The sequence below is a fragment of the Neofelis nebulosa genome, chromosome 13 (assembly GCF_028018385.1).
Source record: "Neofelis nebulosa isolate mNeoNeb1 chromosome 13, mNeoNeb1.pri, whole genome shotgun sequence".
NCBI lineage: Eukaryota > Metazoa > Chordata > Mammalia > Carnivora > Felidae > Neofelis > Neofelis nebulosa.
Window position 1 is genome coordinate 47,433,400 of NC_080794.1, and position 13,792 is coordinate 47,447,191.

At 40.6% G+C, this 13,792-nt stretch overlaps 1 protein-coding gene and 1 non-coding gene across 2 annotated transcripts in view; both read right to left on the reverse strand.

Moving 5' to 3' along the window:
* The window catches only part of LRIT1 (leucine rich repeat, Ig-like and transmembrane domains 1), a 56,109-nt gene extending 42,708 nt beyond the window's left edge, over nt 1–13,401 (reverse strand). Inside the window, exon 1 of the mRNA XM_058696877.1 lies at nt 13,298–13,401. The gene's annotated coding sequence lies outside the window, so the exon portion shown is untranslated. The remainder of the gene's footprint in view (nt 1–13,297) is intronic.
* LOC131494205 (U6 spliceosomal RNA) lies at nt 9,326–9,432 on the reverse strand. The gene has a single exon (XR_009253252.1). It is a non-coding gene; the product is annotated as a U6 spliceosomal RNA (small nuclear RNA).
* Nucleotides 13,402–13,792: the final 391 nt, after the last annotated feature.

Below are 13,792 nucleotides of genomic sequence, written 5' to 3' on the forward strand. Positions count from 1 at the left end.
AGAGCAGTGACGTGCCACTTTATACTCTTATACTCCTTCCTAGTGTCTTCCTTTCCTCTACAAAGGCTTCACATCATGTTCACACAATCCAAGCCCCATTCGTCCATCCATTTTTCAGTGCAAGTTTGTTCTACAAGTGAACACATTTTTTTCACAGTCATTTTTATTTTCTGACCTTTCAGTGTCTTTTTTTTTAGTTGAAGTATAGTTGACATACAATATTATGTTGGTTTCAGGTGTACAACACAGTGATTTGACATTTACATACGTTATGAAATGATCACCATTGTAAGTCTAGTTGCCAAAATTATTGCAATATTTTCTAGCCAAATTTATAGGAAAGGCATAGCCTAGCAAAACAGAAAACGTTTAGACAAACTGCACCCCTTCAGTCAAGCACCATGGAAAAAATTATGGGCCCCTTCCCCACCCACACCAGGAAAAACTGAGAAGTGAGGCTATACTTTCACTCTTGTGAGGCTGCAACAATGTACTTTATTACCCCCCGCCAAGATGGTGTCAGGGAAGATCGGGTAGGGAACGAGGACTTCCTTCCTCAAATAAATCAACCCCAGAGTATCAGTGGAGAACATGTTAGGAGACTAAACGCCAATCTCTACACAGCAGCAATGTAGAGCCTTCTCCTCACTTTGGACATCAACAGAGGCCAGAAAGAAAACCTGTACTCCCACCTATAAATAATGAGGAGGTGTCACCATCCTCTGCTAAAGATAGCCAGATAAAACAGATTTAAGTAAGATCCAGAGACTCCTAACATAATATAAAAATGTCCAAGTTTCAGTTGAAAATTGCTCATCATACAAAGAACTGGGAAGATCTCGAATTTAAAAAGAGAATCAATAGATGCTGATACCAAGACAAGAAGGAAGTTGGGATTATTAGACAAAGATTTTAAAGCACCAATGATAAAAATGTTTCAAGAAGCAATGACGAACATGCTTGAAACAATAAAAAAATCAGGAAACTTCATCAAAGAAACAGAAGATATAAAGAAAAACCAAATGGAAATTTTAGAACTGAAAAATACAATAACTAAAATGAAAAGTTCAGTGGATCGGCTCAACAGCAGAGTGGAGGGAACAGAGGAAAAATTAATCAAAGGAGTTCAGGAGTGGCTACGTTAATGTCAGATGATATAGATTTCAGAGCAAAGAAAATTACCAGAGTTAAAAGAATTTTACTTCATAAGAAAAGTATAAATTCCCCAAGAAGACACAGCATTCCTACACTTGTACACCAAACAACAGAGCTATAAAATATGGCAAGCATAAACTGATTAAACTGACAAGAAAACTAGAAAATACACAATTACAGCTGGAAACGTCAATGCCTCCCTGTCAATAATTGAGAAAACAATGAAATAGAGTATTAGCCAGGATATAGAAGAACTCAACACCGCCGTCAAACAACGTATCTGGTCAACACGTGTAGAATATCCCATCCACCGATGGCAGAATACATATTCTATTCAAGTGGCCACAGAACATATACCAAAGTAGACCATATCTTGGGCCATAAAGGAAGCCTTAACAAATTTAAAGTAATTAAAATCATATACAGTGTGTTCTCTGACTACAATTGAATCAAATTAAAAATCAGTAACAGAAAGATAACAGGAAAATCTCCAAACACTTCGAAACTAAACAGAACACTTCTAAATGATCCATGAACCAAAAAGGAAGTCTTTTTTAATTTTTTAATTTTTAATTTTTAATTTATTTATTTTTTAAATATGAAATTTATTGTCAAATTGGTTTCCATACAACACCCAGTCTTACGGGAAATTTTAAAAAGGCATGTAGGGGCGCCTGGGTGGCGCAGTCGGTTAAGTGTCCGACTTCAGCCAGGTCACGATCTCGTGGTCCGTGAGTTCGAGCCCCGCGTCAGGCTCTGGGCTGATGGCTCGGAGCCTGTTTCCGATTCTGTGTCTCCCTCTCTCTCTGTCCCTCCCCCGTTCATGCTTTGTCTCTCTCTGTCCCAAAAATAAATAAAAAACGTTGAAAAAAAAATTTTTTTTAAATAAAAAGGCATGTAACCCAATACAACATATGAAAATGTGTGAGACACAGCTAAAGCAGTGCTGAGAGGGGAATTGAGAATATTAAATGCATTTATTAGAAAAGAAGAAGTATGGAGGTCCCTCAAAAAATTAAAAATAGAACTAGCATATCATCCAGAAATTCTGCTTCTGGGTATTTATTTAAAGGACACTAAAACACTAACTCAAAAACATATCTGCACCCCTATGTTCATTGTAGCATTATTTACAATAGCCAAAGCATGGAAACAATCTAAATGTCCATCATGGATGCATGAAGAAAATGTGGTATATGTACAATGGAATATTACCTAACCACAAAAAGAAGGAAATCTTGCCATTTGCAACTCCATGGAGAAATCCTGAGGGTGTTATGCTAAGCAAAACAAGTCAGACATAAAGACAAGTACCAAACAATCTCAATCTCATTTATATGTGGAATCTTAACTTTTTTTTTTTTTTTTTTTTTTTAGAGAGAGACAGAGAGAGAGAGAGCGAGCGAGAGAGCATACCATTGGAGGAGGGGAGCAGAGGGAGAGATAGAGAATCTTAAAGAGGCTCCAAGCTCAGTGTGGAGTCCCATGCAGGGCTCTATCCCACAACCCTGGGATCATGACCTGAGCCAAAATCAAGAGACAAATGCTCAACTAACTGAGCCACTCAGATGCCTCCCCTTATATGTGGAATCTTAAAAAACAAATTCTAAAAGAAAACAAACCAAGCTTGCAGATACTGAGAACAGACTGGGATGTACCAGAGGCAGGGAGAGGGGTGGGCAAAATGAGTGAAGGTGGTCAAAAGGTACAAACTTCCAGTTATAAAATGAGTAAGTTATAGGAAATTAATGTACAGCATGGTGACTATAGTTAAAAGTATTGTATTGTATATTTGAAAGTTGCTAAGAGAATAGATTTTAAAAGTTCTAGGCAGAAGAAAAAAGTCTGTAATTGTGTGTGGTGATGGATGTTAACTAGATTTATTGTGGTGATCATTTCATTGTATATACATATATCAAGTCATTATGTTGTATATCTGAAATGAGTGTAATATTACATGTCAATTATATCTCAATTTAAAGAGAGAGGAAAGGTGTTAGCTCACTTATCTAAGCTCTCACTTCAAGAATCTACAAATAGAAGAGCAAAATAATCCCCAAGTAAGCAGAAGGAAGGAAATAATAAAGATAACCAAATCAATGAACTGAAACAGAAAAATAATATAAAAAATCAATAGAACAGTTTAAAAAAATTTTAATGTTTAATTTTGAGAGAGAGACAGAGCATGAGTGTGGGAGGGGCAGAGAGAGAGGGAGACACAGAATCTGAAGCAGACTCCAGACTCTGAGCAGTCAGCACAGAGCCCAACACAGGGCTCAAACTCATGAACAGTGAGATCATGACCTGAGCCGAAGTCAGTCGCTTAACCGACTGTGCCACCCAGGTACCCCCTAAAACAGACTTTTTATATCAATAAAATTAACAAAACTCTAATAAGAGTGACAAGAATAAAAAAAAAATAAGGCACAAATTATCAATATCAGGAATGAAACAAGGATATCACTACAGACTCTGCAGATAGCAGCAGTAATATGTGAACACTACACACAACTCTATATAAACTCTATATAAACATAAATTTCACAACATAGATGGACTGGACCAATTCCTTAAAAAGCATGCCAACTACCACAACTCATCAAATATGAGACAGATAATAGCCCTACAACTATTAAGGGAATTGAATTTAGAATTTAAAATCTCCCAGAAACAACATCTTCGGACCCAGAGAATTCTACCAAATGTTTAAAGAAGAATTAACACCAATTCTATGCAATCTCTTTTAGACAATAGAAGGGAAGGGAAGACTTCTCTGTTCATTTTATGAAACTATCATTACCGTGATACCAAAACCAGACAAAGAAAAAACAAGAAAACTGTAGACCAATATATCTCATTAATGCAGATGTGAAAGCCCTTAGAATATCAGCAAATAGAAATCAACTACACATGAAAACAATTTTACATCATGATCCAAGAGGGATCCAGAGATACAAGGCTTGTTCAGTATGGGGAAATCTGTCATTGTAATCCACCAGATTAGACTATTAAAGGATAAATATCATACAATCTTATCAGATGTAGACAAAAAAACATTTGATAAAATTCAGCCCCCATTCATAATAAAAAGTCTCAGAAAAATAAGAATAAAGGAGATCTTCCTTAACTTGATAAAGAGCATCTAAAAAACTTAGAGCTAATGTACTTCAAGGCAAAAACACAAATGCTTTCTCCTCAAGATCATGAGCCAAGCAAGGATGTCTGCTTTCATAACCCTATTCAACATAATGCTAGAAGTTCTAGCCAGGAAAAAAAAAAAAAGTTCTAGCCAGTATAATAAGGGCAAGAGAAGGAAATAAACAGCATACAGGTTGGAAAGGAAGAAGTAAAACGGCCTCTATTTTCAGATGATAAATTTTCTACATAGAAAATTCCAGCAAATGTACGAATACACTCTTAGAACTAACAAGTAAGTTCAAGCAAGACTGTAGGATAAAAGGAAAACATACAAAAATAAATTTTATTTCTATACATCAACAACTAGCATGTGAAATTAAAGTACAATACCATTTACAATTGCTCAAAGACAATGAAATACCTAGGTGTAAATCTAACAAAACATATATAGGACTTACATGCTGAAAATTGTGCAATGATGATGAAAGAAATGGAAAAAAAAAAGATCTAAATGGAGAAACACATCTTGTTCATGAATTGGAAGACTCAACACAGTAAAGATGTTCATTCTCCCCAAACTGATACATAGGTATAATGCAATTCTTATTAAAATCCTAGCAAAATTGCTTCTAGATACAGATTTTTAAAAATTTTATGTGGAAAGGCCTTAACATTTTTGAAAGGAAAGAATTAACTGGAAGAAATCCATTTACCCAATTTCAAGGCTTATTATAGAGCTACAGAAATCAAGTCTGTGTAGTATTGGCTGAAGTATAGTCACATAGATCAGTGGAACGGAACAGAGAACCCAAGAAAATACCCACACTGATATGCCGAACTGACTTTTATTTTAAATGTTTATTTTTGAGAGACAGTGAGAAAGAAAGCAGAGGAGAGGCAGACAGAGAGGGGGACGGAGGATCTGAAGCAGGCTAGGCGCTGACAGCAGAGAGCTTGAACTCAAGAACTGTGAGAGCATGACCTGAGCCAAAGTCGGATGCTAACCCACGGAGCCACCCAGGCGTCCCTGCCCAGCAGATTTTTGATGAGGATGCAGAAGCATAAATTAATGGTGCAATCAGATGCCCTAGGCACAAACAATAAATAAAAATAACGCTTGACCTAAGTGTCACTTTCATACAAAAATTAGCCTAAAATGGATCATGGACATGAAGATAAAATGTAAAACTGTAAATATCTTAGGGAAAAAAAAACAACGTAGGAAAAAGTCTATAGGATGTAGAGCCAGGCAAAATGTTCTTAGACTCGACATAAAAAGGGCAATTTATAAAAGGAAAATCTTATAAGTTTGACTACATCAAAATAAAAGCATTTGCTCTGCAAAAGCCCCTGTTAAAAGGGATTTTGACAAGAACATATTTAACAGTTTCTACGAAGCGAAAGGGAGCTTCACTTTCAAGTCAATAGAGATTGTCATTTGGGACCCTTTCAAAACAACCAATTATGACTATCTCTATGACATTGCCATCCAACCCCCATCCCTCACTTCTGTCTTCGTGGTAATTAGGAGGTATTCACCTCATGCCTTGCTGAAGTCCAGACAAAGCAGTTCTTTAATCTGCCTATCTAGTGATCCCATCACAAATGGCTCAATGGAGTCTGGCACATCTTGTGGATGGTGTGATTTTCTACACAGTACACTCATTATAGGTGGATAGGACAAATGATCTAATTAACAAAGACAGCTACTTTCAACGCATTCTGTCCCAGACCCAGCTATATCTCTATTAGGAAGAAAACACATCACATTTTCTATTTGAGAATCTTGGGATCTAAGTCTTCAATTTGGGTGTTGGAGGGAATAAGGAGAGGAATCGTGGCACCTGCTTTATCCAAATCTTTCTACAAGGTGAAGATTTGTTAAACACATATTGTTTTGAGCTCTTCATATTAAAGTTTTGAGTGAAAAGCACAGATGTGATGTGAAGGGTACAATACCTTCTTACCTTTGGAACTCATTTATGCCATTTATACTATAAAGGAATCAAATGTTAATAATCACAGATACTTTGCTATAGAAAATACCTCTCCTGCCTTCCTTGTACACTGCCCTGAAAATGTTTCCAATACTTCCAAAGACAACTGTCTAGGGATCAGTCACAGAACATTTTCCTTCAACCTGGATATTAACCGAGCAAGCAGCAGCTTTGGAATTATACACCTGTGATCAGGCCAAATGTGGCAGAAGCATTTACCCTTGTCTCCTCAGAGGCAAAGAAACTCTGTTTTGCACATCAGCCTTTTTTTTTTCCTTTGCTCTCTGTTCAGAGATCCAGCCCCACCCCATGAAAAGGCTGTCTATTTGATCAGAGAGACACAAAGTTGGCTTGTGCAAACCAAGTGTAAAAGACAGAAGAGCAATTTATTCTGGTTAATAAGCTAAGAGAAAACATGCAGAGGCCAATTGTATGGTGGGCACAAGAAGGGTTTCTTGTCTGGAGAGTGTATAGTGTAGCAGACACTGTCATTTGTTTGCCCATCCAACGGCCCTCGCCCTTTTTTATTGTGCAGAATAAAACCCTATTTGCTGCAGATATCAGGCAGGTGGCTGTGAGATTTAGGAGAAAATTATGTGCTATCAGTCCTCCTGCATGAGAAAATTACAATTTCTCTATACAAATTTTGGGAGGCAGCCTTCAAGATCCTTAAATGATTCTTGCCTACTGATATTTACACCCAAAAGAGTGTACTCCTCTTTTGCACTGAATAGGGCTGCGGTGTGACCAACAGGATATTGTGGAAATGCAGAATTTGAATCTTTCAAAGCTAAGTTATTAAAACACATCGTAGCTTTTATCTTGCCTTCTTGGATTCATTCAGAAGGAATCCAGCTCTCATACAGTGAAAACATTCAAGCAATCCTATGATAAAGTCCATGGGACCAGGAACTGAGGCCTCCCGCCAATCGCCAGAATGAAATTGCTGGCCATGTGAGTGAATAAACTTTGCCCAGATCCTCCAGCTCTGGCTGCAGACAACTGGAAGTCCAGCTGACGTCTTGCCTGCACTTTTATTAGAGACCCCAAGCCAGCACCATGCAGCCAAGTCTCTCCCAAATTGCTGGCCCAAAGAAACTATGAGAGATACTATTGCATTAAGCCAATAAATTTCAGGGCAATTGGTTATGCAGTCATAGATAACTGACATACCAATCATGTTAATTCCCATTTCCCCTGGATGGTATAGAGGTAGCCAGAGAACCACAGACTAAAAACCAGACACGTAAATGAGAGCCTTTGACATTGCCTATGTCTTGTTCTGACAGCCTGGGCAGGTGGTGTGCTCATAAGCCTTATTTCTAGAACAATTTTGAAAGCCCTGATTTTTAGTATTTACCTAGTTTTATGGGGTAAATATTCCCTTCATGGTTAAGCTCATGCTACCACCACAGTTGGGAAAGGTTGTACACAGTTGGCTCTCTCAAACCCCTGTGAGTCAGCTCCAGCAGTAGAGAAAGAATTTATTTCCAGGTCTCTTTCAGTCCAAAGCTCCAGCTCCTTATGGTCTGGATGCTGCTATTCCAAAAATTCAATAGTGCTGCAGACCCTTGGTCTACCTGTGAAGAACTAAAGAGTATTTGATTAGATCATAGTTTTGATTATTTATTATTATAGTGCTCTGATTGAAGCCAGGGGATGCTGGTCCCCCCCATACGCACTTCCTCAGCCTTCAGGGGAGCTCCTCTTCATGCTAGAGAGAGTCAGCAAGTAGCTACATGCCTATTCAGTGGGAGAAACGTCATCCCTGAAGATGTGGATTGACAATGTCCTAGGACAGTGACCTAAACATCTTTTTTTTAATTTTTATTTTTTATTTTATTTATTTATTTTTTCAACATATGAAGTTTATTGTCAAATTGGTTTCCATATAACACCCAGTGCTCATCCCAAAAGGTGCCCTCCTCACTACCCATCACCCACCCTCCCCACCCTCCCACCCCCCATCAACCCTCAGTTTGTTCTCAGTTTTTAAGAGTCTCTTATGCTTTGGCTCTCTTCCACTCTAACCTCTTTTTTTTTTTTTTCCTTCCCCTCCCCCATGGGTTTCTGTTAAGTTTCTCAGGATCCACATAAGAGTGAAACCATACGGTATCTGTCTTTCTCTGTATGGTTTATTTCACTTAGCATAACACTCTCCAGTTCCATCCATGTTGCTACAAAGGGCCATATTTCATTCTTTCTCATTGCCACATAGTACTCCATTGTGTATATAAACCACAATTTCTTTATCCATTCATCAGTTGATGGACATTTAGGCTCTTTCCATAATTTGGCTATTGTTGAGAGTGCTGCTATAAACATTGGGGTACATTGGGGTACAAGTGCCCTATGCATCAGTACTCCTGTATCCCTTGGGTAAATTCCTAGCAGTGCTATTGCTGGGTCATAGGGTAGGTCTATTTTTAATTTTTTGAGGAACCTCCACACTGTTTTCCAGAGTGGCTGCACCAATTTGCATTCCCACCAACAGTGCAAGAGGGTTCCCGTTTCTCCATATCCTCTCCAGCATCTATAGTCTCCTGATCTGTTCATTTTGGCCACTCTGACTGGCGTGAGGTGATATCTGAGTGTGGTTTTGATTTGTATTTCCCTGATGAGGAGTGACATTGAGCATCTTTTCATGTGCCTGTTGGCCATCCGGATGTCTTCTTTAGAGAAGTGTCTATTCATGTTTTCTGCCCATTTCTTCACTGGGTTATTTGTTTTTCGGGTGTGGAGTTTGGTGAGCTCTTTATAGATTTTGGATACTAGCCCTTTGTCCGATATGTCATTTGCAAATATCTTTTCCCATTCCGTTGGTTGCCTTTGAGTTTTGTTGGTTGTTTCCTTTGCTGTGCAGAAGCTTTTTATCTTCATAAGGTCCCAGTAGTTCATTTTTGCTTTTAATTCCCTTGCCTTTGAGGATGTGTCAAGTAAGAAATTGCTACGGCTGAGGTCAGAGAGGTCTTTTCCTGCTTTCCCCTCTAGGGTTTTGATGGTTTCCCGTCTCACATTCAGGTCCTTTATCCATTAAAAATATGGAACGCTTCACGAATTTGCGTGTCATCCTTGCGCAGGGGCCATGCTAATCTTCTCTGTATCGTTCCAATTTTAGTATATGTGCTGCCGAAGGGAGCACAGCATCTTTTTTTTTAAATGTTTATTATTTTTTGAGAGAGAGATAGAGAGAGGGAGAGAGGGGGGGAGGAGTAGAGAGAGAGGGAGACACAGAATTGGAAGCAGGCTTCAGGCTCTGAGCTGTCAGCACAGAGCCCAACGCGGGGCTCGAACCCACGACCCATGAGATCATGATCTGAGCCAAGTTGAACGCATAACTGACGTAGGCACCCCAAGGACAGTGACTTAAGAGTGCCAGTGCTTAACAGCAATCTAGCGATCTTCTGGCATGTGGTTAGGTCCCTAGTGAATAGAATGGGCTTCACAAACTAAGAATAGGAGCTCACCTTGAAGCCTGAGATATGGTCGTTCAGCAATACACAGACTTAGAGAAGATCCTTTTGTGATAAGATAATAGCATGGTGGTTAAGTGTCAACTTAGATTGTTTGCATTCACATTGTTTCCACTAGCTGCGTAATTTGGGGGCTTTTAGTTAATTTTATAAGCCTCACCTTTCCCATCTGTAAAATGGGAATAATAGGGCTGATTGTATACAATCATGAATGTTATGTGCTTGGCCTATGGAAAGTATTCAATAAAATCTGGCTATTAGTAGCATTATTATTATCATTACTGTGCAGTGATGCAGGTCACTGAAGGCAAAGTTGCAAAGTTTTGATAATAAAAAGGAGACACTCCCTAGCATGTCTCCATATTCCCCAAAGTAGAGCTGGAAAGACAGGATGGATTGGGCTTCCCTGCCCCACATCCTCCCCGTTGAAGTGTCAGTGACACTCCTCTGCAGAGGCAGCCCCACCCACATCCTGAAATATTTCCAACTAGCACAGAAGGACATCATGTCCTCAACCACCAGCTGTGCCACAGTTGAGCCTCTTGTCAGGTGCCCACCGAATCCCGGGCCACCCCTCCTCTTGTCCTTGTCTATCTGACCTGGTTCCCAACTCACTTTTTCTGCTGGCACTTGTCTGGGGCTGGATCCCCACCTGGATCTTGTGGTCTTTATCTATCGGTTAGGGGAAGAGGCTCTTATACCCTGAGATGACAGCTGAGCTCACTCCTATGTGGGTACCGACTGTCAGAAGGATGGCATTATCTGTTTAATGTGTCAGCTGTCAATGTGCCTCTCTCACCCAGACGAGCACTTGCTACCCACCACTGTGGATCAGCAGCTGCTTTCTAGAGAGGCTCTCCAGTCTTGTGATAACCTAATCTGGCATCCTAATCTTCCTCACAATTTGATATTGCTGAAGTCCCTGTGGGTCTTGTATATGTCCTCACAAAGGACATCTAGACACAAAAGAAGCTTGTTGTAAGTAGACAGTACTGCTCTTCAGTTCCTGGGCCCTACCTCACACCAGATCACAGCCAGCTGTCTGATTTACCCACATGAGCCAGAAGGACTCAGAAGTGTTCCCATCTGTTAGAGCTACCACCTTCCATTCTGTACCACACCGGAGTGGAGGCAGTAAAACGTAGTCTCTCCCCTCCCCCTGCTTGCTGCACCTCAGGCAAGCCTATGTGCTGTTCTTGATTTTAGCACTTCCGACTGCTGTAGGAACACAGGAAGTAGCAGCCATATGAGAAACTAAGTTTGATTTTCCAAAATTATAAAATTTCTATAACCAGCATTAGATTTGGGGGTCTGTACTATTACAGAGAAATTACTCAGTGGATGCTTGTTAAAAATGACCATGCAGAGGAGAGCCTGGGTGGCTCACCTGGTTAAGTGCCTGACTCTTAGTTTTGGCTCAGGTCATGATCTCACAGTTTGTGAGTTTAAGTCCTGCCTTGGGCTCTGCACTGGCAACACAGAACCTGCTTGAGATTCTCTCTCTCCCTCTCTGTCTCTGCCTTTTCCCCACTTGTTCTTTCTGTCTCTCTCTCAATAAATAAATAAATAAATAAATAAATAAATAAATAAATTTTAATGAAAGACAGAGTTTGTTCAAGACTATGGGAACAGGAGAGAGACCATTGCAATACAAGAGACTAAACTCAATTCCAAATACAAACAGGAGCAAGTGAGGATTTACTAAGAAACTTACTAAGAGAAACTTGGTTAGGTATCAAGAGTGGAGGAAGAGGAGTTTGATTAGATATCAAGGGTGGAGGAAGAAGAATGTAATTGGATATGGGGGTGGTGGGTGGATTCTTTGGCAAAACTGGGCTCAGCAGGTAAAGGATGAGAGCTAGTCAAGGAGAGGACTCAAAGAAGCCTGACTACAGTTGGTGAAGGAGGGAGTCTTTGCCAGTATCAGAACTCTCCAGAGAAACAGACCAATAGGATGTATGTATGTGGAGAGAGAGAAAGGAGGATGGATGTGGAGGGGGTAGAAAGAGAAAGGAAAAGTGGGAAGGAAGAAGGAAAGAAAGAGAGAGAAAGATTTATTTTAAGGAATCAACTCATTTAATTGTGAAGTCTGGCCAGTCAGAAATCCATAGGGCAGACCAGCTGGCTGGAAACGCAGGCTGAATTTCTATGTTACAGTCCCAAGGCAGAAAGTCTTCTCTGGAAACCTCAGATATTTGATATCTTAAGGCCTTCAATGGATGGGATGAGGCCTACTCACATTTTGGAGGGTAATCTACTTTACTTGAAGTCAACTGTCTGTAAATGTCAATCACACCGACCAAATACCTTCACATCTAGACTAACATTCAACCAGACAACTGGAACCATTGCTTAGCCATGTTGACATAAAATTAACCATCACAGGGCCCCAAGAAAGTATGTGGAAGCCCAGCTGACATGTTCAGTCCACTTTGACTTCTGAGGGGTGCTCACCAGTCTCCTGATCCCATTTTAAAAAATGTTTAATGTTCATTTTTTTTTCAACGTTTTTTATTTATTTTTGGGACAGAGAGAGACAGAGCATGAACGGGGGAGGGGCAGAGAGAGAGGGAGACACAGAATCGGAAACAGGCTCCAGGCTCTGAGCCATCAGCCCAGAGCCTGACATGGGGCTCGAACTCACGGAGCGCGAGATCGTGACCTGGCTGAAGTCGGACGCTTAACCGACTGCGCCACCCAGGCGCCCCTTAATGTTCATTTTTGAGAGAGAGACAGAGTATGAACGGGGGAGGGACAGAGAGAGAGGGAGACACAGAACCCAAAGCAAGCTCCAGGTTCTGAGCTGTCATCACAGAGCCCAACGTGGGGCTTGAACTCAAGAAGTGGGAGATCATGACCTGAGCTGAAGTCAGACACTTTACTGACCGAGCCACCCAGGTGCCCCCTCCTGATCCCATTTTTAAGAGAAAACAATTCAGAGGACTCCTTCCCTCTATAACACCTCTCTTTATAACCTAGAGATAAAAATGAGGTAGAAAGTATTTTCTTCTTGACCTCAAATGAACATCTTATATCCAGAGACCCACTGGTCCAGGAACATCTGCAGCCATCACACTGACTATTGAGAAATGATGTTTGGCAAAAATGATAAGAATACCTGTAGAGGTATCACGAAGCTATTTGGCGGTAAGAACAAGGACAAATTAGGCCACATACCTAATAATCAGGGATGCCTGAAGTGGGAAATTCCACTTATCATTATGTTTGTGTCTTCTGACCCTCAAGAATGCACTATTAGACTCGGCAAGGTGGGGAAAACACAGATAAAAACTGCCACTATCCTGCCCCCACATAGGAAATTTTAAGAGAGCATCCTGTTATTCTGCTGAATTTGAATAACAGTATCCCATGCAGTGAAAGCTATGCAGCTCAGAATCATTCATACCACTGGCTGCTTCACCAAGCACCCAGCTCCACTGGCAAGGGCTTTGCCTGGGTTTCACAAGGAACTCCCTCTTGCCAGAGATTGTGTGTGGTCTTTGAAGAAGCAGGGGAGGAATATCCTTTTCCTACCTTCTGTAATGCATTTTCTTGGTGGAGTCTTAAGGCAAGGTGTTTGTCTCTAGAAGTCTCTTAGTTTTACTTACAACATCCTGTTCTCCTGGCCCTTGGACATGAAAAACTAGGCTGAGAGACAAAGCTGAGAGATGCCCAGTTTGGCCTCCTCCCTGATGACCAAGTTCCTGATTGGATCAGCCTCCACCTGTGGGAATCCCTCCCCTCTCATTCACTCACCAGTGCATTTTGAAAACATATTTTGAGTGCCCATTAGGCACCAGGCACTGCTTTAGGTGCTGGGGGTTCTACAGTAACCACACTATCTGCCATCCTGGAGTGCTCATTCTTTTTTTTTTTTTTTTTTTTTAATGTTTATTTACTTTTGAGAGAGAGAGAGAGAGAGAGCACGAGCAGGGGAAGGGGAGAGAGACAGGGAGACACAGAATCCGAATCAGACTCCTGGCTCTGAGCTCTCAGCATAGAGCCCAATGCAGGGGCTCGAACCGTGAG